The 24879-nt window shown below is 39.6% G+C and overlaps 1 protein-coding gene across 7 annotated transcripts in view; it reads left to right on the top strand.

The window, feature by feature from the left end:
* Positions 1-24879, top strand: part of ZNF438 (zinc finger protein 438) — a 187801-nt gene that overhangs the window by 67826 nt on the left and 95096 nt on the right. For 4 of the 7 annotated variants that reach the window (XM_040248068.1, XM_040248064.1, XM_040248067.1 and 1 more), the window contains 3 exons: positions 10089-10214; positions 10522-10569; positions 23352-23429. The gene's annotated coding sequence lies outside the window, so the exon portion shown is untranslated. The remainder of the gene's footprint in view (positions 1-10088; positions 10215-10521; positions 10570-23351; positions 23430-24879) is intronic. The other 3 variants (XM_040248070.1, XM_040248069.1, XM_040248065.1) reach the window with 2 other exon arrangements.

Below are 24879 nucleotides of genomic sequence, written 5' to 3'. Positions count from 1 at the left end.
ATCAAATTTTATATTTGATGAGACTGTGTTTGGGATTATTAAATATAATGGATTTCATGGTGATGGGTGGGGAGTATTATTTACCGATGATCTTGTTTTCTGTGCTGTCCCTGTCAGTTACTGTATCCACAGCACAGGGCATGGCGTTTACATGCTCACCAATGTTTGCTCAGTGTCAGAGTCTGTCCTTGTGCTCGACACTCTGATAGGCTCTTTCCCTACCTTGGATGCCCCTAGCCCTTGACCTTCTCAAGTGGACGTCATCTCCATTCTGTCTGTATAATAAGTGTGCTTGTGTGGGGGGCTTTCTCATGTTTTTCAGAATATACTTGAGGACTATTTAGGGAAGTGGCTCTTGGAGGACATGCAGCCTTGTCTTGGAAATCGTGTGGAGGGAACAAGCCTGTAGCAGTTGCAAGGGATAATATCTTTAAGAAAATAGTGATGTTGCTAAGTTACTTTGCGAGGGAAGACTTGTCTTTCTCATTTTTTTTTTAAACTGATAATTATGTAGCTGGACTACCAAGGTGCAGGGAGTGAGGGGAAGCTGAGAACAGTCTCTCCGGGGCTGCGGGTCAGGGTGAAGTTCTTGGCCAGCGACTCATGTCTGTGTGGTATGTGGAAAGCAAACGGGCTGAGGCGGCAGGAAGACTGTTATTCTAGCTTTGGTTCTGTTTTCCTTTGTGACCATGGCAAACCTCTCAGCTCTTCTGGGCCTCAGGCTCGATCTGTTAAATGAGAAAGATGACTCTCCAAGATGCTTTCTAACTTTGAAACTCCACGCCTGACCAGGGCACCAGGGATAACCAGGGAATTTCCACTTGACAGCATTTTTATTTTTAATTTCATTTAAGCAGGGAAGTCAGCTTCATTTCATCTTGTAGTCAAGAGGAATAAATCACTTCTCATACTACCTTGAGTAAGGAGAACTAGAAGGATCATGTGTGACTCGTGTACTTATGACCTAACCTAATATTAGCAAGTGACACACGTTGTGGTGGACTGTCCCACTTACAACACCTGGAAGTAATCTGGTAATAGAATGACTCAGAGGAATGTGAAATTACCATCTTTCCCTGAGAAAACTAAGATATTTATTTAGACTCCCAGAAGGTTCTTGCCTTTGTCCCTGCTGTGTGTGTGTGTGTGTGTGTGTCTTAAGACTGAGGGTCCTGGGAGATAGATCCGCCGTGTGACCTTCAGCTGTTGCTGACCATGGTTTTTGGCCTCTCTGAATCAACAGAAGTTGATAAGAGGCTAGATGAGAAATTCAAGCAAGGCTTTATTGGGGCCCCTGCTACAGCTGAGGGCAGAGAAAATAACATGTGCCCTTGCTTGCTTCCTGAGGTGGGTTGCACTAGTTCGTTATATGGGGTGAGGGTAGGGGCAGCAGGTCCAGGAGTTGGGCCAGAGGGATGGCTTGGGTGTTTTGCCCACCCCTTTGGTGGTGTTGCATGCAGGGAGCATGTGTGCAGTACCCTGCTTTTGGTCCCAACACCCTGCTGTTGCTCCTGGCTCCTCAGAAGTGGCAGTTGGGTTCTTTTTGGTCTTTGTGTATCTTCTTGCCCATAATTTGCCCTAGCTATGCATGTACACAGTTATTTTTAGTCCCTTATAGTTCTTTTGTATTTTGTGGCTTGAGGAGACTTTTGTCCAGGTGTGAGCCCTATAACAAAGGGTCCCAGGTCCCAGCTTGTCTCGCAAGCAGCCATCAGACCTGAAGGTCACAGTGAAGATCCTTCATTGATGAGCTCCTAAGTGGTCCAAAAGCTGTTCACACTGAAATCTTGTTTCACAAGGTCAGCAACAGGGGGCCGCCCAAGCTGGCTTACTGTCAAAAACTGAGCTGGACATGATCACAAGTAGGGTGGGCAGAGAGAGTTTTCAGATAATGAACATGTCACAATTGTGAAAGAGCAAGGACACAGCACTGACTGAATGAAATCTGTGCAACTGTCAAAGGGTGACTGTTTCTGAAGAAGGGCTTTGTTTTGGCTCAATTCTGGAAGATGATTCCCACAAAGGCACCATCCAGAACAGTGTGGAGGAAAGATCATTGCTTCTCTTTGCTGTAGTCATCACTCTGAGGACTAAAAAGTTATTGAAAAGTTTTATTTCCCACTCTATGAAGAGCTTCTGGGGGAGAAAAAAAAAAGAGAATCCTTTCATTTCAGAAATGCATTTGTTTCAGTAAATAGATGCTGTGAATAAGTCAAATAAAATGCAGAATAAATTTGAAACTTGGATAAAAAATGTAGATGGTAGGCTTTTATTAAGTGCCACTGTGTGGTAGTCCTCTGGGGGTGCAGAGACCAACATTCAGTTGCCTCTGTTCACAGGAAGTGAACTTGAATGAGGCTGATGGATAGATGGCTAATACTATGTTTCCACTGGGTTTTATAGAGCAGCTACTCTGGAGATGCTGCATTAGATGTCGAGACTACAGGTGAAGTAGATAGGGTCTCTGTTCTCAAGACATTTAGAATTCATAGTGAGATGCCTCACCAGGTATGCAGAGCACCAGTTGTGCAGAGACATGTAGGAAGACATCAGTAGTTCGAATGCACAGGAGAGAATGATGGGGGAAATTTAAACCTGCTCTAAGAAAAGAACTAAGCAGTCTCAAGGCACTTATTCCTTCAGTGGTTGTTGTAAGCTGTGCTCATTAACTTTCTGGCCCCAGAGGTACACATTCCTGATGTTAAAAATAATAGCCCAGAATTATACAGTGCTTTGCTTTGTGTTAGGCACAGGCTAGTGCTTTACGGATAACAACTTGTTCTGTTGCCAAGTCATGTCCAGCTGTTTGAGACCCCCCCCATGGACTGTAGCACACCAAGCTTCCCTGTCCTTCACTATCTCTCAGAGTTTGCTCAAACTCATGTCCATTGAGTCAGTGATGCCATCCAACCATCTCATTCTCTGTCGCCCCCCTTCTGCCTTCAATCTTTCCCAACATTAGCTTCTTTTCCAGTTAGTGGGCTCTTCAAATCAGGTGGCCAAAGTATTGGAGCTTCAGCTTCAGCATCAGTCCTTCTAATGAATATTCAGGGTTGATTTCCTGTAGGATTGATTGGCTAGATCTCTTTGCAGTCCATGGGACTCTCAAGAATCTTCTCCAGCACCATAATTTGAAAGCATCAATTCTTTGGCATTCAGCCTTCTTTATGGTCCAACTCTCCATGCACGACTACTGGAAAAACCATAGATTTGACTAGATGGACCTTGGTTGGCAAAGTGATGTCTCTGTTTTAATACACCGTCTAGGTTTGTCATAGTTTTTCTTCCAAGGAGCAACCATCTTTTAATTTCATGGCTGTATTCACTATCTGCAGTGATTTTGGAGCCTAAGAAGATAAAGTCTGTCACTGTTTCCTATTTGCCATGAAGTGATGGGACGAATGCCATGATCTTCATTTCTTGAGTGTTGAGTTTTAAGCCAGCTGTTTCACTCTCCTCTTTTACTCTCTTTAAGAGGCTTTTTAGTTCCTCTTAGCTTTCTGCCATAAGGGTGGTGTCACCTGCATATCTGAGGTTATTGATATTTCACCCAGCAATCTTGATTCCAGCTTGCGCTTCATCCAGCCTAGCATTTCGCATGATGTTACCCTGCATGTAAGTTAAATAAGCAGGGTGACAGTATACAGCCTTGACGTACTCTTTTCTCGGTTTTGAACCAGTCCATTGTTCCGTATCCAATTTTAACTGTTGTTTCTTGACCTGCCAACTTGTTTCTCAGGAGGCAGGTAAGGTGGTTTGATAGTCCCATCTCTTTAAGAATTTTCACAGTATGTATATACAGACTATACAAATTATACCTAGAATTTTTTATTTGAAATTATAGAAAGAACTCATGTACACCCATGGCAGACTCATGTCAATGTATGGCAAAACCAATACAGTATTGTAAAGTAAAATAAAAAAATAAATTAATTTAAAAAAAGAAAAAAAATCCCTTTTGATCAAATACTATCCTCCATTTATTTACAGAGAAAGGCTTACTTGAATTATAAATATATCTAAAAGAGATCACATTGCCTCCCACAAACACTGAATCCGCAGCTCTTTGAGGTGGGGATTTCTGTTCAGCCTTAATGTCCTCCTGGTCAAATAAGAGGCTGCTTTCTCTGTCTTCTCATCTGTTGAAATGTCTGTCCCTTTTTACAGCACTAGAGGTCTTTAATTTATAAGCTGGATTTGTAAATTGCAGGGTCCCAGCTGGTTGGGCCTGTGGTCCTTCCATGCCTGAACCACAGGAGGCCTGCTATGTGCTCCTCTGAGGAAGTTAATAAGAGCTTTTGTGACCTGGTTTGCGTACAATTTACAGGCTCCCATTTAGGTGATCTGGAGGAAGAAGAATGGGATGAAAAACTCAAAGTTATGATTGTGAACGAGAAGGAAAGTTAGAATTTTAAAACCAGCATCAAAATGGTACAGACAAAGAATTAGAAGTTAGGAAGAGCCTAGGAGGAGAGGTTTTTAATTAGAGCAACCCTCAAGACATTGGAAATTGTTATGATGGTTTTAAGTAGGCAACTCTTTGGCCTTAAAATGAATCCACAACTTGACTTTCTGTATGTGGTTTATGAGATATAAACACACAAAAAATGTGAGGCAAAAAGGTAATCATTTTATGTAAAGCTGTTTTGATGTATGGCTTCTTGGATATTGAAAGCCTCCTTGGATCTTAATTAAATACATTGAATGGTTTTAAAAATTAATAAAATTGTAAGGAAGGTTTTGTTTTTTTTTTTTTTTTTTGCACAGACAGTTATTTTCAGTTTGGTGAACAGGACTCTAATTAGGAAGATTGTTGAAAGCAGTCTGTGGTATAAAGCTTGAATGGTGTTAGAAAAGAACAGGAGCTTTAGAATCTCCCTTGGACCCTATCTACAAATAAAATAAACTTTTTCATGTAATACTGAAATCAGCTATGCAATTGAAGAGAATATAATAATACTTTGTATAATTTTATTATTCTATTTTGGTTTCTTTAATTTTATTGATACAAGGAATACATAATTTTTTTTTAAAGCCTTAAACATCAGATTTAAGTTACCTTTGACCATCTCAGTCCCAGGGTCATCTCTTGCCATTTATTCTTCTAAATCTTGTTCTGAATACTTATATACATGTATTTGTATGTCTAGAAGAGATACTTGTGTTTTGTGTAGATGTTAAAAAATAACCCACAAATGTATTATGTTTTGCTGGTTCACTTAAGTGTGACTTTCCATTATATCTTTTGTTTTTAATAGCAGTAATGTTGCTGATCACAGCTGACATTTACTGAGTAGTTACTATGCGCTAGGCAAGATGTTTAGCATCTTTCATGTGTTTGTCTCCAAGTCTTCATAATAGGTTTCAGTCAGTTCAGTCACTCAGTCGTGTCCGACTCTTTGCGACCCCATGAATCGCAGCACGCCAAGCCTCCCTGTCCATCACCATCTCCTGGACTTCACTCAGACTCGCGTCCATCAAGTCAGTGATGCCATCCAGCCATCTCATCCTCTGTCGTCCCCTTCTCCTCCTGCCCCCAGTCCCTCCCAGCATCAGAGTCTTTTCCAATGAGTCAACTCTTCGCATGAGGTGGCCAAAGTACTGGAGTTTCAGCTTTAGCATCAGTCCTTCCAAAGAACACCTAGGGCTGATCTCCTTTAGAATGGACTGGTTGGATCTCCTTGCAGTCCAAGGGACTCTCAAGAGTCTTCTCCAACACCACAGTTCAAAAGCATCAATTCTTCGGCACTCAGCTTTCTTCACAGTCCAACTCTCACACCCATATATGACCGCTGGAAAAACCATAGCCTTGACTAGACAGACCTTTGTTGGCTATGTCTCTGCTTTTGAATATGCTATCTAGGTTGGTCATAACTTTTCTTCCAAGGAATAAGCATCTTTTAATTTCATGGCTTCAGAGATGAGTAAAGACTGATTTTATATGAGTAAAATTCCAATGTTATTCTATGTCACATTTACATTAAATTACTAATGTAATTTAATCATCATTCTTTAGTACAACTTCAAAAATAAAACAGAATGATTGCTTTTATTTGTTAAGAATATAACTTTTATTTCTGTGAGATTCGTTCTTCTGTGCCATTGGTCTCTCCAGCCAGCCCCAGAGGTATGTGTCTCTGCTAAGCCAGAGGCTGGGGGTATGCTCACTTTCCAGGCATGAGCTGGTTGTACATGTGTCATGTTTGACTCATCCTAAATGAAGAACAGACATCCCAGACATTTCCTCAGTAGTTAATGATTTTCAGAGCCCATGCCTGTGATGATATCCTTATTTGGGAGTCAGTTATAGGATACAAGTCCTAGGTGTGAGCAGGATTTTTTTTTTTTAATTAATTTATTTTTGCTTGAAGGATAGTTGCTTTGTTGGTTTATGCTGTACATCAATGTGAATCAGTCATAGGGTATACACAGAGGTTAAATTTTGAAAGATGCTTTTCACTGTGCTCTTGGCCATCCTGGTAAAAGGCTACAGTTGCAGAAACTCTGATCATTTTTATGGCAGTTTGTAGACAGGGAGTGGTTGTTGGGTGGGTTGATAAAAAAAAATCTGCTTATTTTGTGTAGTCTGACTTTAGAATTTGGATAAAGATATTTTCAAGATTTCTTGACAAAATACAGATCTTTACTATCTGGGACAGCTGTCAGAAGGTTTAGATCTCAGCTCTGCTGCTCAACTAGCTGGGGAACCTTGAAAAGGCCACTTAGTGATATTTCAATGAAATGATAATGATATCCACTTGTGGTTTTCAGTTGCTAAGTCGTGTCGACTCTTTGTGACCCCCTGTGCTGCAGCACGCCAGGCCTCTGTGTCCCTCACTATCTCTCAGAATTTGCCCAAGTTCATGTCCATTGAATCAGCAATGTTATCCAGCCATCTCATCCTCTATTGCCCTCTTCTTCTGAATATCCACTTGGTAAAACTGGGGTGAAATTTCATGAAGTGTCTTATACATTGTGATGCGTTGTGTGAATGTGCAGATATCGGGTGATGCCTCTGTCATTTTGTCATCTGAATGTTGTCGAGGTCGCCTGCAGTTTGCCTTTTCACTGTTGCCTCTGTCCTGAGAATGTAACCTGCTTTCCTCTATCCTTTATTCCATGGAAGAGAGCACTGTATCAGAGCTCTGTGATCTTCAGGGTAGGAGCTGGGGCCCTATTGGTGAATGTGAAAGTGTTAGTTGTTTAGTTGTGTCCGACTCTTTGCAACCCCATGGACTGTAGCCCACCAGGCTTCTCTGCCCATGAGATTCTCCAGGCAAGAATACTGGAGTGGGTAGCCATTCCCTTCCTCAGGGGATCTTCCTGACCCAGGGATCGAACCCAAATCTCCTGCCTTGCAGGCAGATTCTTTACCGTCTGAGCTACCAGGGAAGGCCTAAACAAACATTGAAGTACAACCAGCATTTCTTCAGGCCTAGTGTAAGAACTGAAAAGATCATCTGCAGTAACTCAAGGAGAAGAGACATACCCAGGGTCCCAATAAATATCTTTTCATTGTAATTAATACATAGTGTTTGTAAATATTTTGGCCTTTTTATCTTGAAAAGTAAACAGGTATTAGTATCTGTCTATATGGGAAAGTATTTGTTAATAAATTCTGTTGCAGTAGAACATGGTTTGAAAAAACCATCAGAAATTACCTTTCTGTGTTTTCTTTTTGGTTGCAACACTTAAGTTATCCTCAAATCTCAACATTCAAAGAGGGCATGAGGTTTTTATGTTTGTCAGAAGGAGACATGGGGTTAAAATGATGAAGAGACCTTCCAAGTCAGCTCTCAATTCTGGATGAGGAGAGAGCGCCATTGATTTTTCATTTGGTCTAGGCTGTGATGAGAACTGATCCTTGCTTAGAGGCTGTGAAAATCTCAGTTGCTCTTTCAGTGACCTGCCATTCACTGTGTGTGTGTGTCCTGTGTGGGTGTCCTGCGTGTGTGTGTGTGACGTGCCACTCACTCTGTGTGTGTGTGTATCTGACTCTTTTTGACCCTTTCAAGTGACCCTTTTGACTGCAGCCTGCCAGTCCATGGGATTTTTTAGGTGAGAAGATTGGAGCAAGTTGACATTTACTTCTGCAGGGGATCTTCCCAACCCAGGAATGGAACCCACATCTCCTGCATTGGCAGGCAGATTCTTTACCACTGAGCCATCAGGAAAGCCCATCAGTCACCATACAGGATCACTACTGGTATAGTTTGCTGCTTGAGGAAGATATGTGTGCTTTGGAGGAGGCACATTGCTGAAAAAAAAATTCTCTGGTTTTACTGTTCCCTCTTCTGGATAGTTCCAAAAACCCAAGCCTTTTAATTTTCATTGGTGATTTGCTTTGTCATCTCTGTATTCACTTTCATTGGTTTCTTGACCTTCTGTTTGTGGCAGACCATCCCTAACCTGGTTACACCAATGGAAAAAGTGAAATCTTATTTCAGAGTAACCTGTAAAATTCCATTCCATACTTTAGACTTAGCCCAGTGAAGATAGCACTTTTCCCCTTCAGTTTATTTTACTCCCCCTACATATTCTTACTGTCTTGAGCACCATGGGGTTTTTTAGTTGTTTGTTGTTGTTTTATTTTTTAATGAATCTCTTTCAGACTCACCTATTTATAGAAGCTGAACATTTCCTCCTTTTTTAGAGGCAGTTGTGGCTAGAGTAGCTTTGCTTCTTGAGATCCTAACCAGGGGGGGTCTCTGAAGGAGTCCAGAATCTGCAAGTCACACTTGCTTTTCCATAATTAGCAACTAGAAATATTTTAACGTGCCTTGACTATACCTAAGCAACTCTTCAAAAAAATAGTTTGCAATCAGTTGAATTCTCTAAGCTTCTGGCTTACAGTACAGAAGAAACTTCTACAGAGAGTAGATAAAGGATGGGGTAAGAATTTTCCGATTTGATTGCATATTATTTATTGTGGAAAGAATGTTTTCCCTACAGACTGACTAGGAACAAGATGTTTAAACATAAGCCAGGGTGGAGACCTGTTTGTTTGGTCAGCTTCAGAGGAGCCACGTTTCCCTACTTGTGAAGAGTCTGCCAAATCTTCCATCTTCCCCACCCCCGCCTGATTCTTCAAGTTTCTTTGGGGACTTTTACTTAAGGCCCTTGTTGGATAAGGCAGTGATGGAGTGCGTATGTGGCAGTTAGAAAGGCTACAGGCTTTTTTTCTGGAGGGACATGATTTTATCATGTCATCATAAATTTATGCTGTGCTGTGTGTGTGTGTGTGTGTGTGTGTATGTGTGTATAAAATGGCTTTTTCCCAGGCCCCCTCTGCAGTTGGCTTGTGTATTCACATAGCTGGGTGGCTGCAGGACCTCATTTATCACACAGGCAGTGGGAGCGGGCACGGAGATATGAAAGGGTTACTGTTCATATTTCCTGTGTAATTCCCTCTGATCTTACTGAGCTGTAATTCCTCTCTTGATGTTAAACATTCCCAGGCTCCTATAACCTTCTCACCAGTTTGCGCTAGCCAAGTTTGTCCCAGGTGATCATGTATGTAGGCGGACCTCCTGCTTCTAAAGATTAGAAACCCCTTCTTGGTCCATGCGATAGGCTAGCTGTTCTCATTAATTTGCAGCCCAGAAGAAATGCCTTTGATTTAAAATAAGAACAGAGCACTAACGGATTAGTTTTAAAATTCACATTAGCAGCCAACAACCAAATCTGTTGTCAAATTAGATTTTAAAATCTTCTGATTCCTGGACTGGTGATTTCTAGGTAAACAAAACCCCTTTGGATCTAGTGGAGATTACATTTTTCCTTCTAAAATCACATTTGAAAAGTGGGTTCTGATTGGGAAAGGGTAGATTTTGATGCCACCATCTTACTTTTAACTTTCGTGATCGGTAGAGTGTTTTAAGTTACCTCATGTAAAGCCACTTAGCTGAAATGGCAACATTTTTGCTTCAATTCAATTCAGGAGGTAGTAGCTGAGCGTAGGGTGGTATTTATTTTCTACTTTTTATCTGGTTTTTAAAGTATATAGCAGCTCATTTGTTCCACAACTTTTTAAATGTACATTTTTGTGGTTGGCAAAAGGTTTTCTATTTTTCCCTTTCCCCCTAAAGTTTTGGAAGCAAATGACATGTTCCTGTGAAGCACTGTATGTGTCAGCAGCTACTGATGGATAGGGACACAGAACCTATTCCAGCCCTGGCCTCATCCTGAGGAGCTTCCCTCTAACAGAGCCCAGGGTAAGTCTGCTCCTGTTACTTGAAACACATTGCCATGTTCCCACCTTCCGACTTGGGAACCTAAGGATTCAGGAATGGACAGAAATGAAACAATGTCTCTTTGAAGGAGTTTCTAGGATAATTAAAGTTTGCTGGTGTTGAGGCCAAAGTAGACTATTTGCATGGCTTCAGGTAATGAGATAAAATACTTTCTGTGCACCTTATCCATGGTTTCCCATGGAGGCAAGTAGAGGAATTTTTAGATTGATTTCATTTGGATCTGCCTTAGAAAGCCAATGTGACTCGTTGTTTCTCATTCTCCTTTCAGTTTCCCAGAGCCTGAGGTAGCCTGTCACATGGACAGCTTTCAGTAGAGGTTTGTTTGAATAAATGTGAAGTAGACATTACTTTTGTAGATTCTAAATTGGTCTGTGTGTGTGTCATTAAGCACATGTCTAATAGTTTAACTCTCACTTTTCCAATTAGTCTCTAATGATAGATCCTGTTCAGAGTTTTTTTTTTGGTATTAGACAGTTAATTCCTCACAACAGTCTGTGTCCAAGTCCTTAAGTGCTTTTCACCTGGCTGGCTAACTGTGGCATTGCTCAGTCATAGAGAAAAATGACATTTAGTCACAAATTACTTAAGTTATAGTCTGTTAATATTTCCTAAAACCAGTAAGCCCATTTATTATTCTAATGATGGAAGAATGCTTATATTTTCTCCCAAATAGTTATTCCTTAGGACCATCTTAGAGCACTGAATAGTCATGTTAATCAGTGGACAGATACTTAGAGATACTTAGAGAATGATGACATACACAGCATTGTGCCTGGTACCATGTGTTCTGCAAAGATGTGTACAACCTTGGTCCTGCCACCTCAAGTCTAGTCTTCTCCACAAATAGGTGCTTTACACCAGTCAGCTTAAGGCCATCAGAATGGTTATGGGCTGAGAGGCCTGAATGAGAATCAGGTGAATCCTCTTTCAGTGCATTAGATGCAGGAGATGCAGGTTCAGTCCCTGGGGCAGGAAGACACCCTGGAGAAAGGCATGGCAACTGATTCCAGTATTCTTACCTGGAGAATTCCATGAACAGAGGAGCCTGATGGGCTACAGTCCATGGGGTTGCAAAGAGACTGAGTACACGGGCACATATGCACACACTGGCACCAGGCACTCTCCCATTTACAAAGATAGGAATGTCAGCAGGCACATACACATACACGTGTGTATTATACATGCATGTTATCCCCTTAGTAACAGCTACTACCTGGTCTGGACTTTGTAATTTATGTTAATACACCAGTACTTCTTTATGTTCTCTTTTTAAATTACTGCTTGAGACTACTACTGCTGCTACTGCCGCTAAGTCGCTTCAGTCGTGTCCAACTCTGTGTGACCCCATAGACGGCAGCCCACCAGGCTCCTCTATCCCTGGGATTCTCCAAGCAAGAACACTGGAGTGGGTTGCTATTTCTTTCTCCAATGCATGAAAGAGAAAAGTGAAAGTGAAGTCACTCAGTCGTGTCTGACTCTTAGTGACCCCATGGACTGCAGCCTACCAGGCTCCTCCGTCCATGGGATTTTCCAGGCAAGAGTACTGGAGTGGGGTGCCATTGCCTTCTCCATGAGACTGGTGTTAATTTTATATTTGTAATTCTTGTTGTGTTTTAATCATGAGTAAGAGTCTAAATAAGCATTTGTTAAATGAACTAAAGGACAACCTGTGTGTGCATCTTTTGGCTTAATTATATACAAACAGTAGCTTATTTAGTAAGATGAAAACGGTTGGTTTTCATTGCAGCAACTTGGTTGAATTTGTCATGTTTGGAAAATTGTTTTATAGTATCTCTGAGAATATTGGCCTTTTTATCTCTAACAAATAATATTACCTTATAATGAACTTTGCAGATTACTTCTGAGCTTACTCTGGGTTTAGGCTTCCTTTTCCAGTTTGGTAGTAGAGGCTAGACACAGGACATTGTGAGTCCTGCAACAGCCTAGGTAAATTACAAAATAACATTATTTTAGTGATCTGTTATTACATAATTAATTGCCCCAGCACTGAGTGGTTTGTTCTGGATAGCTCATGGTTCTGTGGGTTGGGAGTTCAGACAGGTCTCAGTTGGGTAATTTTTCTATTCCACATTGCACTGACTAAGATCACTGGATGGTATTTGTTTGGTAGATGGATTAGATGCTCTGGAGGATCTAGGATATCTTTATGCACATATATGGTATGTGGACAAAGGTAGAAGATGTGTCTATATGACCTTTTTAGCAGAGTCTCAAGGGAGTCAGACTTGTTCTGCTGTGGCTTAGGATTCCTAGAGAGAATTTTCCAAGAGATGGGAAGGACAGTGCTATAGAGGAAGGTCTAAAACTGGAAACTGGCCCCACATCACTTCTACCATATTGTGTTGGTCAGAGCAGTGCCAGAGCACCCCCCTCCCCCCGTCAGTTTCAGTGAGATGGGACATAGAGTGGCCTCTCAGTGGAAGAGGTATCAGAGAATGTGTGGCCGTCTTCCTCTACTGCAGTTTACCCTCCGGCCACAGCTGATTTACATTCTTCCTGTATTCTAAATGTACTCAGCCCCTCCCGAGAATCCGAAGTTGTCATCCCTCTATGGCTTTACTCTCAAGCTTCAGGTCCAGGACCTTGTCATTTAAGTCAGGTCCAAACGTGCAGGAAGCTCGCCTGGTGTAGTTGCCTCCAGAGACAAGTTATTTATTCAGCATATATTAGAGAGGCAGACATAGAATCACTGCAATAAGCATTTCCATTCAGAATCAGGAAGCAAGAGGTGCATAGCTTTCACTGGTTCATAGTAATTTTGAAATCCTAATGCTGTCATTTCTTTACTAACATTATTTTTACTCCCTGGAAATGATTATCCATGGCTCCTGACTTCACCCTAGCAACTCTGAGTCATCCATCATTTTATATAAAAAATGGTTCATGTTTACAACTGGGTAGTCTTGCCAGCCTTGCTTCCTGCTTGTAGAAATTTGAGAGTTAAGAAGCATCTTTTCAGTTTTTTTTTTCTTTCTGCTCCTGTCAGCCCTATCTGACATAATTCTTTTAAAAACTTTGTGAAATTCCTGTGTATCAAATTATAGTCCACTCTGTTAGACAGAAGCCACATTCACATTTGTTTTGAGATATATTTTTTTCTACTTCAGACTGTGAGTAAAGGCATTATAAGATGATACCCATAAGATTCTGTGAAGCTTTTCTGTTTGAAAGAGTCCAAAAGAGACACACTCAGGATTCCTACAGGTTTTTTATTTAGAAAAGATAGTCTTATGAGGCACACACTCTTAAGATTCTTAGCACTGAATTAGATACAACATGTAATCATGATGGTATTTTACAGTCACACTCTAGAAATTTTTGTCCTGAAACCATGCTTTACTGACAGAGCCCTAAACTTGACTTTTTACTTTGAAGCTATATCTTAGTTTTCTGTCTGGGCAGAATGGGGATGAGAAAATGTTTTGTTTTAGAAAAGAGCAAGTCCTGGCTCCTTAAATTCCTGAAAGTGAAATGATTCTTTTGTTAGCTCTAAATTCTGCTTGAAAATGGGAGAGTTCTTTTGTTAACTTATCTTTCTCTTTGAATCCCATGTTACACTAGGCTAAAAGAGACTAATACTTTGACCCTCTGCCTGGCAATCTCCTTAGCCAAATCTACCACTTTATTGGGCATGTTTTCTCTTTTCTATTTTATGCAAAGAATAGTGTTGCACATTTTCCACCACCGTGTCATTTCTCCATCTGTTAACCCTTGGACTGCAAGGAGATCCAACCAGTCCATTCTGAAGGAGATCAGCCCTGGGATTTCTTTGGAAGGAATGATACTAAAGCTGAAACTCCAGTACTTTGGCCACCTCATGCGAAGAGTTGACTCATTGGAAAAGACTCATTCCGGGAGGGATTGGGGGCAGGAGGAGAAGGGGATGACAGAGGATGAGATGGCTGGATGGCATCACTGACTCGATGGACGCAAGTCTGAGTGAACTCCAGGAGTTGGTTATGGACAGAGAGGCCTGGCGTGCTGCGATTCATGGGGTCGCAAAGAGTCAGACACGACTGAGTGACTGAACTGAACTGAACTGAACATTTTCACTAATGTCCTTCAGGTTTTCATTAACAGTGTTTTTAAGGACCTCCCTGTTTCTGTTCACCACTTGGTCCCAAAGCCAATGTCAGTATTTTAAGATTTTTTATTACAGAGCCCCCACTTCCATGTGCCAGTATCTGTTATGGTTATCTAAATTACCTAAAAACTTAACAGTCTTAGAAAAACAGTCATTTTGTTGTACTTCACAGTCTGTAAGTCAGTGCAAAGGGCAGGCTCAGCTGGTGGTTATTCTTCTCCATGTAGCATCTGCTGAGGTTACTTGGTGGCATTCAGCTGAAGGATGAGCTGGTTGTGAGTCTCTAAGACAGCTGCATGTTTACATTTCTAGTACTTTGATAAGACTCATTCAAAAGCTAATTTTGGCTGAGGCTGTCAGCCAGAGTGCCTACACCTACCTTCTCCAGGATGACAGTCTTACTATAGTTAAATGATGGTAACAGTAGCACAAAAGACAGGAAGAAACGAATAGGTATCTTTTGTTGTAAAATTCTTAATTCTGAGGTGATAAAATTGTCTGAGTCACCAGGGAAGTCCAAAATATTATTAAAACTTAGGTTGTGGTAAGTTAAAGCTCTGTAGTTTAAACACCAGAGCAATAAAACTGCAAAGGAAACAGGTACATCTAATAAGCCAACAGGGAAGATAAAGTGAAATACTAAAAAATATTCAGTCACAGATAAGGCAAGAAAAAATGTGAAAAGGAAACAAAGACTAGATTAGAAAATAACGAGGTGATTATTTCAGATTCAGCCATATAAATAGTTATATTATGTATAAATGATTTAAATGCTCTGAAGACAGATCATCAGGCTAGATAAAAAAGCAAGACCTACTAACTACATATTGTTCACAAGAAATCCTATTCAAATATGAACACAAATTATAAGTAAAAGAATTGAAGAAGATAAATCATGCAAACACTAATCACTAAGAAAACTGGATTGGCTATATTAATTACAACAACATAGGCTTCAGAACAGAGACTATTACTAGTAATATTGAGAGATATTTCATAATGATGAATCAATCTATCAAAAACACATAATAGTCCTAAATATCTATGAGTCCATTAACAGAGCTTCAAAATACTTAAAGTAAGAATTGACAGAACATAAAGGATGTTGTTCAGTCGCTCAGTCATGTCTGACTCTTTGTGACCCCATGGACTGCAGCACACCAGGCTTCCCTATCCTACACCATCTCCCAGAGTTTGCTCAAACTCATGTCCATTGAGTTAGTGATGCCATCCAACCATCTCATCCTCTGTCATCCCCTTCTGCTGCGTTCAGTCTTTCCCAGCATCAGGGTATTTTCTGATGAGTTGGCTCTTTGCATCAGGTGGCCGAAGTGTTGGAGCTTCAGCTTCAGCATCAGTCCTTCCAGTGAATATTCAGGTTGATTTCCTATAGGATTGACTGGTTTGATCTCCTTGCTCTCCAAGGGACTCTCAAAAGTCTTCTGCTGTGCCACTATTCGAAGGCATCTTTTTTTAAGCGCTCAGCCATCTCTGTGGTCCAACTCTCACATCCATACATGACTACTGGAAAAACCATACCTTTGACTCTACGGATCTTTGTCAGCAAAGAAATGTCTCTGCTTTTGAATACACTGCCTAGATTTGTCATAGCTTTTCTTCCAAGAAGCAAGCATCTTTTAATTTCATGGCTGCAGTCACTGTCCAAAGTGATTTTGGAGCCCAAGAAAATAAAATCTGCCAATTTTTCTCCATCTGTTTACCATGAAGTGATGGGACCGGATGCCCATGGTCTTTGGTTGTGTTTTTTTTTTCCAATTTTTAAAAATGTTTTTATTTTTTATTGAAGGATAATTGCTTTACAGAATTTTGTTGTTTTCTGTCAAACTGCAACATGAATCAGTCATAGGTGTACATATATCCCCTCGCTTTTGAACCTCCCTCCTATCTCCCTCCCCATCCCACCTCTCTAGACTGGTACAGAGCCATTTTTTGAGTTGAGTTTTTAGCCAGCTTTTTTCACTCTCCTCTTTTACCTTCATCAAGAGTCTCTTTAATTCCTTTTCACTTTCTGCCATAAGGATGGTGTCATCTGCATATCTGAGGTTATTAATATTTCTCCTGGCAATCCTAATGGATTGTGCTTCAACCAGCTTGGTGTTTTGCATGATGTACTCTGCATATATGTTAAGTAAGCACGGTGACATATACTGCTTTGTTATCCTTGAACATAAAGGATAAATAGGCAAAACTATAGTTGTAGTTAGTCTCAAACACTTCTCTCTCAGCATTTGATTTATAAGTAGGCGGAATATTAATAAAAAGGAAATCTGGAACAACACTATTAACCAGTTGGAGTTAATTGACATTCATAGAATGTTGCACTCAACAATAGAAGAATACACATTCTTGTCAAGTACACATGAAATTTTCATCAAGGTAGGTCATATGTTAGGTCATAAAACAAGTCTCAATATATTTTAAAAGATTAAAGCTATGCAGGACATGTTCTTTCACTATTTCTAAATTGTATTAGAAATGAATAGCAATAGAACATCTAGAATTCCTTCCCCAAATATTTAGAAATTAAATAGTACACTTTTAAATAAAGCATGATTCCATGAAATCACAAGAAAAAGTAGAAAATATTTTAAACTCAATGAAAAATGAAAACACATGGGAATAATATTTATGCAGCAAAAGCTGTGATTAGAGGAAAATGTATAGCTTTAAGATACAGATAGTAAAAAAGAAGAAAGGTCTAAAACCAGTTATCTAAGCTTTCACTTTTAGAAGCTGGAAAATTAAAATGAACCCAAAGTAAGTTGAAGGTAGAAAACAAGAAATAGAAATCAATAAAACAGAATATTATAAAATAGGCAAATAATGAAGAAAAATTGGTGAAAACAAAAGCTGTTTTTTTGTTTTTTAATCAATCAGATTAGTTGGCTCTCTTTAGTGGCAGTTCAGTGCCTTCCATATATTCCTAGATATAAGAGGTTAAAATTGTCCATGTCTCTTAAGTTCTAGACCTAAAAACTGGTGTCTTGTCATAGCCACCATATTTTATTGGTCAAAGAGGCCATTCAGATTCAAAGCTTGGGAAGTACATTTGTACCCACTTCTCAATGGGAGGAGTTTCAAAAATTTGTGTCACTCAAGCACAGTCATATTTTTGAAGACCTTAGAGCTTATGAATGGAACGAATAATGAATGAACTGAAGTAACAAAAATGGAAGAGCACCTATGAGATGAAACTGCTAGAAGTCCTCGCTCAAAATGAACACTGGCTAAGGATCAAGCTTGCTGTATAAGTGAGACTCTATGAGGGAAAAGAGAAACCGTGGAAGTTTTGGTGATCACATAGTCTGGCATAGTGAACTGGAACCTAGGGAGGCTTCAGACACACAGCTGGTTTGCCCCCATAGGTTGTGTACTGAGCCTTGAGACAGGATGGGAGGTTGGGAAGATGAGCTGGAAATATGCAGTGATGTCTTCTGCAGTCTTACAGTGCTTAGGAGACAGTCTCTTTGTGGTAGGGTTAGGGTACAGCTGCAATAAACACAATTTCACCTTTGAGATGTTTTACACCAGAAGTAAAATAATTAGATTGAAGTGAACAGCTCCTTACCCTACCAATCTAATAGAGAGAAGGATGGACCCTCACTGGGAGAAAATAATGTCAGCCACAGTTTTATGGCTATTACATTCAAAATATTGAGAATACAGTAAAATGTTATATGACATGTGAAAAGTAAAAATATATATATATGTTCAAAGAAGATAAATAGAAGCAGATCTGCCAGTGATACAGACCTAGAAGTTACCAAAGATTTTATAGTTGTTGTAAATGTGCTAAAGGAAATGAAGCAGTTAAAAAAAAATGGATGAAAAGATGAACAATATTAACAGAAAGGTGGAAATATTAAAAAAAATAGTCAAATGGATATCCTAGGGCTGAAAAATATGACATCTGAAATTAAGATTTGAGTTTAAGAGCAAAGTAGGCACAACAAAAAATAAATAACTAGAACTAGTGAACTAAAGGACAGTTCAGTGGGAAAATGTACGCTCTCAGAAAGGAAAAAGAATGGGAAGAGCAAAACAGCTTAGGAGACATAGGGTCAGGTCACTTCATCTAACATACATGTGGTTGGAGTCCCCGGAGAAGAGAATGAGAAAAACAGTATTTGAGAAAATAATGACCAGAGATTTTCCAAACTGATTAAAGATAGCAATCCACAAATTCAAGGAGCACAGGAAACTTAGTGAACCCCAAGCAAGATTAATAGGAAGAAAATCACACGTAGGTACAACTTGGTGAGACTTGTAAAAACCAGGTATAAAGAAAAAATCTTGAAACAATCAATAGAAGTAAGCCCCACTACCTTCAAAGAACAGCAGTAAGGTGGCTGACTGTCCTACAGACATTATTAAAATCAGAACATTAAGGAATGACATCCATAAATACATGCAGAAAGGAAAAATACTGCCAACCTGCAGCTCTGTACCCAGCAAAAATATTTTTTTAATGAAGGCAGAATAAAAATATTTTTAGACAAAAGGTGGGAGATTTTATCACAAGTAGACCAATAGTGCAATAATACTAAAGGAAGTTATTCAGTCTGAAGAAAGGTGATCCCAGATGAGCCATAGAACCTCAGGAAAAATGAGGCACCTAGGAAAGCCTGTGAATAAATATAAAAGATTTCAGACCATTGAAAGCAACAACATTAATGTTTTGTGGGGCTTTAAACATAAGTAGAAATAAAATATTTAAAATCAGTGGAACAAAGGGCTAGTAGGTGTAAATGAAGTTAAACTAACATTTTTTTGTCTCACCCAGGAAGTGGTAAAAGTCATCTGAAATCAAGGAAGTATTTTTAATCTCTAAGATAATTGCTAGAAATATTACAAAGATGTTTAAACAAAAAGTTTACCAAAGGTAAAATAATTTTAAAAATCGAGTATCAAAAAAAGAATAAGTGAAGGAAAAAGAACAGAAGGAATGAATAGAAAATTAATAACATGAAAGTATCTTTAAGTATAATTAAATTACATGTAACTAGGCTGCTTCTTCCAATTAAAACCAGAAATTTTTGGACTAGATTTTTAAAAAAATACAACAGTGTATAGTTAAGACATAAGACATATTTCACATAAAAGAATATGGGAAAAAACTAAAAGTACACTGTAACAAATACTGACTAAAGGAAATCTTATATGTTAATATCAGACAGAATAGTCCTTACAGAAGAATGAATTATGGAATGCTTTATAATGATAAATGATCAATTCAGTAGGAAGACAGAACAGTGCTAAATTTATATGTTCCTAACAGCATAACCTGAAAATACATAAAGCTAAAATTGACAGGACAAAAAGGAGAACAGACGAATCATAGTTGGAGAATTTTGCAACCTTCTTTCAACCACTAGTGTAACAAGCAGATTTTTAACATGATTGTTAAAAGTATAAGGTGATAGAATATTTAAACAAGGTTATTAACTTGACCTATTGCTATTTATAGAATATTATTCCCAACAACTGCAGAATACACATTCTTTTCAAGCATGCAAGGAATTTTTACCAAAATAGAACATGTACTAAGCCAAAAAGCAAATCTCAACAGATTTCAAAGGATAACATATAGTATATGTTCCTAGAATTAAATTAGAAATATATAACTGAAACATAAAAAAGCCTATATTTGCATGGAAAATAAATAGTATGCTTTTAAATAATCCATGGGTCAAAGAAATACAACCGTGATCAAAATATGTTGAACAGTATCAAAACTTGTGAGACACAAAGTTGGGTTTAAATACTCCCAACACTAGGGGGTATTGGATAACTTTAAATGCATATGTTTTCAGTATAAGGTATAATTTTCCATCTCAAAAACCTACAAAAAGAAGTGCAAACTAAATTCAAATAAACTAGAGAAAGCTCAGATTAACAATATGTCTTTTTTTAAAAATACATACATTTAATACATTTAATACATTTAATTTGAGCTTTCTCTTTCTTTCTTAGTAAGTGTTTGTCAGTTTTATTAACATTTTCAAAGAAACACAGCATGTGGGATCTTAGTTCCCTGACCAGGGATTGAACTCAGCCCCCACATTGGAAGCATGGAATCTTAACCTTTGGACCACCAGGGAAGTCCCTATAACTTTGATCTTACCCCCAGATTTCTTCCCTTTCCTCCCCAGAAATTTAAACCTGGCTTTTGTAGGTAGTGCCAGTTTTATTTTTCCCCACAACCATCTTAAGAAATTTTTTTTTAATTTTTCTAAGTCTATAGATTTTAAAGGGAGGGTGATGTGTTCCTTTGCTCTCCACTGTCAATTCAGGATCAAGGTGCCACCTTTGTGCATCAGTTCCTTTTCTTCTAAGTCTTAGGCTGCCATCTCCCATTTCTAAGGCTTGTTATTGGTTGATTTCCAAGAGGGCCATCACTCTAACTTCCTCAATCATGTCAACATCACACTTGAAACTGTTCTTTGCACACCACACCGTGTGATTATATCTGTTTCTTCTAATTCATGTTTTGGGATTTCTGATACTCAGAACTCATTATTCTTTAAGTTGCTCAGTTCTGTCAGTCAGAATCATTTCAAGATCTTAGATGCTGAAAGCCCCTTTCTCTTCTCTTAACTTTTTTCTTTTAAGCCCTTAAATTCAGATATGTCTTCATTTGTGTACTGTTTCTCCACCTCTCCTCCCCTCCATACTTCCTTCCTCTCTCTCTCACAGTAAATGGCCTTGCTATTGACCTTAACTCCCTCAATTTTACACCCTTACACACAATAATTTTTATCCATATCCATCACCCATCCTTCCATTTCTAACCGTGAAGAAAGAACAATTTCTCCTCTTAACATGGCTAACTCTACCTTCTCTTGACTTTGCTTCATTATTAATCCCTTTTCCTTCCTTTTACTCTCATTAAAAAGAAAATAGTAACTCTCATTGAAGATTCAGGTTTACTTTCAAACTGTGCAAGGCCTCTTAAAAGAATAATATTTGGTAGTTAATTCCATTTCTCCTTTTTCTTTAATTCTTCCATTTTTTTGTTTTCTTTTATTGCCCTCCTGAAATTTCTTTCTAAGATCATGAGTGACTGTTAAGTTATTCTTAGTCCTCCTTCTGCTCTGAAAACACAAGACAGGGTGCTTCATTCTTTGGCTATTCTTCCTTGACTTCATTGATAGACATCAGTTTTTTGTGGAAAGCCTGCTTATCAAATAAATGAACCTTTTTGGAGGTAAGCAGACTTCCCTATTGACTTGCTGTAGCAAGAGTGACCACACAGATATGGGGGTGGGTGGGGGGCTGCTTTAGGAAATGAGTGTAGGGTTTTTATTGATTATGTTTCGGCTTTCAAGTTCTAAGGTGAGATGCCAGAAGTCAGGTGAGTCTTTGGAGTGGTCAGTTTCTTAAAGGGATGCACACAATGCATGGTTGGGATTGAAAGGCAAAGTCCGTGGAGGCCGAGGATGCTGCACTTGTGACTGTCTGGATGGATGGTGGTAACTGGTCCAGCCCTCAGTCCTGCCTACCTGATGGGGTGGTTATTCTGGTTCTCATTTTCAAACACACTTTTATTGTATCTTTGAATTTTTAACTCCATTGCTGTTGCCCTGGTTTCTTCTTATCCTGACTGTTGTAGGTCTCACTGCCTTTTCAGTCTTCTTGTAGTAACTCTAAAAGCAGAACCATCTTTCTAGAATATAAATTTGAATGAGTTTTCTACTGAAAAGCCTTGATGGCTCTTTTTATGTACAAGATAAAACCACATATACTGAAGGTAGTGCTCAGCCCTTTCACAGCAGGACCTGGAGCCTGCATTGGAGTCCTTGCCTGTCTGCTGCTCTGTGGGTCTCCTGTCCCTCTCTCCCTCCTGCTCCCCCCACCCACTTCCTCCCCCACCTACTTTTCTCATCCTCTCCACCAAACGACACTCTTGTTACAGAAGCATATTGACTTTCCCAAGCTCACACACTGTATTGTGGCCTCTGTCCCTAAAGTAAAGTAGTTTTTGTTTCTTCTTGGAATGTTGTTTCCAAACCTTACCTTTATCTGATTACTAAAAGTCGTATCTGTTTGAATTTAAGTGTCACCATTACAGACTGTGTTACTTTGCCAGGACTATATAAGAAACTATTACAGACCAGTGACTTCAACAACAGAAATTTGTCTGCTCAGTCTTGGAAACCAGGCCTCTGAGATCTCGGTGTCTGCAGGCTTGATTTCCCTGGGGTTCCTCTCCTTATCTTCCAGGTGTCCGTCATTTTGCCGTGTCCACTGTGGTCTTTCTCCTGGTGTGTCTCTGTTTCCTAACTTCCTTCTCCTATAGGATACCAGTCACATTGGATTAGGGCCCACCCTAAAGGCCTCACCTTAGATACCTTTTAAAGGGCATTATCTCCAATACAATCACGTCCTGAGGTTCTAGGGGATTGGGTTGGGGCTTCAGCACATTAATTGGAGTGGGGAAGGGGTTGGAAGACACAGTTCAGGCCATAATAGAAAGCCATCACATATTTTCCCTGCAGTAACACCCCCTGCCCCCCAATCCAGTAGCACTTTGCACCATTCTTAGTGTTTACCACGTCTGCCTTGATGTGGACTTAGTCATGTTCGTCGGTCTCTGGTGGCTTGTGAGTTTCCTGCGGACGGGAGCTATATCTTAGTCAACTTCACCTCTCCCTGCTCTCCATGATATAGTACTGAGTAGGCTGATTGGTGGCTAGATTTTAAATGATCCAGTGTAAATCAGGCTTAAATATATTATTTTCCAGAACTTTTAGGAGATTGACATAAAAACATAGGAAGGAAATGTGTTATACCTCTTATTTTAGAAGTCTTTGAGCATAGCTTGAAATTTTTATTTTAGGTTCTTAAATTATACATAAGTATCAGTTTTATAGAACTAAATATAACTCTTATGATCTTTAGGTGGAGTCATCTAATTAGCTTCTGTAAGCTACCTATCAATTCTCTCATACTTCCGTTACATTTGTTTTCAGATAAAGGTGAATGCCATGTCTCATCCAGCACTGAAAATGTGAAGTTTAGAAGACATTTGCCAAGTCGAGTCAACTCACGTAAGTCCACTCACATCACTCAGCACCAGCTAAAGACTGATTTAAAATGTGAAGAATTTGATGATTTCTCAAGGCTCAATTGTTCAGAATATCTTATAGTTCCCTTGTATATTGAATCACTGGTCTTGGAAGATATTGGAGAGATGATTACTCACTAAATCTCATGTGCTTGTTGAAAATATAATGTTTAAACTCAAGGTATTGCTTTAAAAATGAGAGTAGCACCTCACGGCCAACCTTTATTTTGTATCAAGTCTAGGTATCAATTCCCAACTATGGGCCAAACTTAATGCTTGTAAAATGGTTTTCCATTGTAGCAAATATATTTTCAGTTTCTAAGTCTGGCTTTTCTGAATATGTTCTTGATCATTAAAGGGAGATATTTAGTAGTTGTCACTGGACCCTTAAATACATAGCTATTTATCCAAACACCTAGCTTTGAGGCCTCATCTTAACCAGCCCCAACTATTGTGAGTATCTCCTCATGGCCTTTGTCTTCATTCTGCCATCTGTCCTATTTCCGCTGCCCTGCAGATCTGCATGGAGAGCCACTCCAGTGATTCTAAACCCTTCAGTGGCTCCTCACTCACTGCTGAGAGAATCCACGCCTTTGCCTGCATTCAGAGCCCTCAGTCAAGCTCCTAAACTATCCCCATCTTTAGCCTGCTGAGCTTTCTTCCTGCTCTGAAAGCTCCTTGTTGCTCTTGCCTCTACGTCTCGACTGGGACTGTTTTGTTAGTGTTTCTCTGTGATGCCCCCTGCTCCTCCCTTTCTGGTTTCTCTATGTGTTGAAGTCTCGTGCACACCTTCAAGGCTGAGCTCAAGTGTGGACTCCTCCACGAAGCTTCCCCTGATCACTCTAGCTAGAAGCACGAGCTTTCCCTCTCTCTGCTGACTTCACCCAGGATTGTTTTTGTCACTGTTTCAGCATATTTTACCCTGCCACTTCAGTGTGTGTGTGTTGGTGTCTATCTTATCTCCCAGGGAGGTTATGAGGACCAGACAATCAAACATCTTGTCTAATGTAGTTTTGTCTTGCACAGCGTTCAGCATAGCCTTTAACGATGCTCATTATTTGTTTAACAAATTAAGAATGTGCCTGGGCTTTTCTCCCATCCTCCCCTCTATCTTACATCCTACAGACACACATAGTCCATATTCATGGCAACCGTTCATTCTTGTCCTGTCCCCCTGGCAGACCACCACGCTGCCATCCTGTCCTGGGAAAACTGGCCGTGGTGTAATTAGCAAGACACAGTCAGTTCCCTGCCTCAGAAATAAAGTGTGGTCCCAAAGTTCATGCCCAGTAACGTTGTTTGGAATGCAGAAAACATTTTTCCACAAAAACAGTTATAAATAGTCATTAAGTTCTCAGTCCACCCTCCCAAGACTGTTTAACTCATAAGTACTGATGCAGCCACCACGTATCACACTGTTTATAGAGCAGGGA

The sequence above is a fragment of the Oryx dammah genome, unplaced genomic scaffold (genome assembly GCF_014754425.2).
Source record: "Oryx dammah isolate SB20612 unplaced genomic scaffold, SCBI_Odam_1.1 HiC_scaffold_10, whole genome shotgun sequence".
Classification (NCBI taxonomy): Eukaryota; Metazoa; Chordata; class Mammalia; order Artiodactyla; family Bovidae; genus Oryx; species Oryx dammah.
Note: the sequence above shows the minus strand (reverse complement) of the source record. Positions and strands in the feature narration are given on the sequence as shown.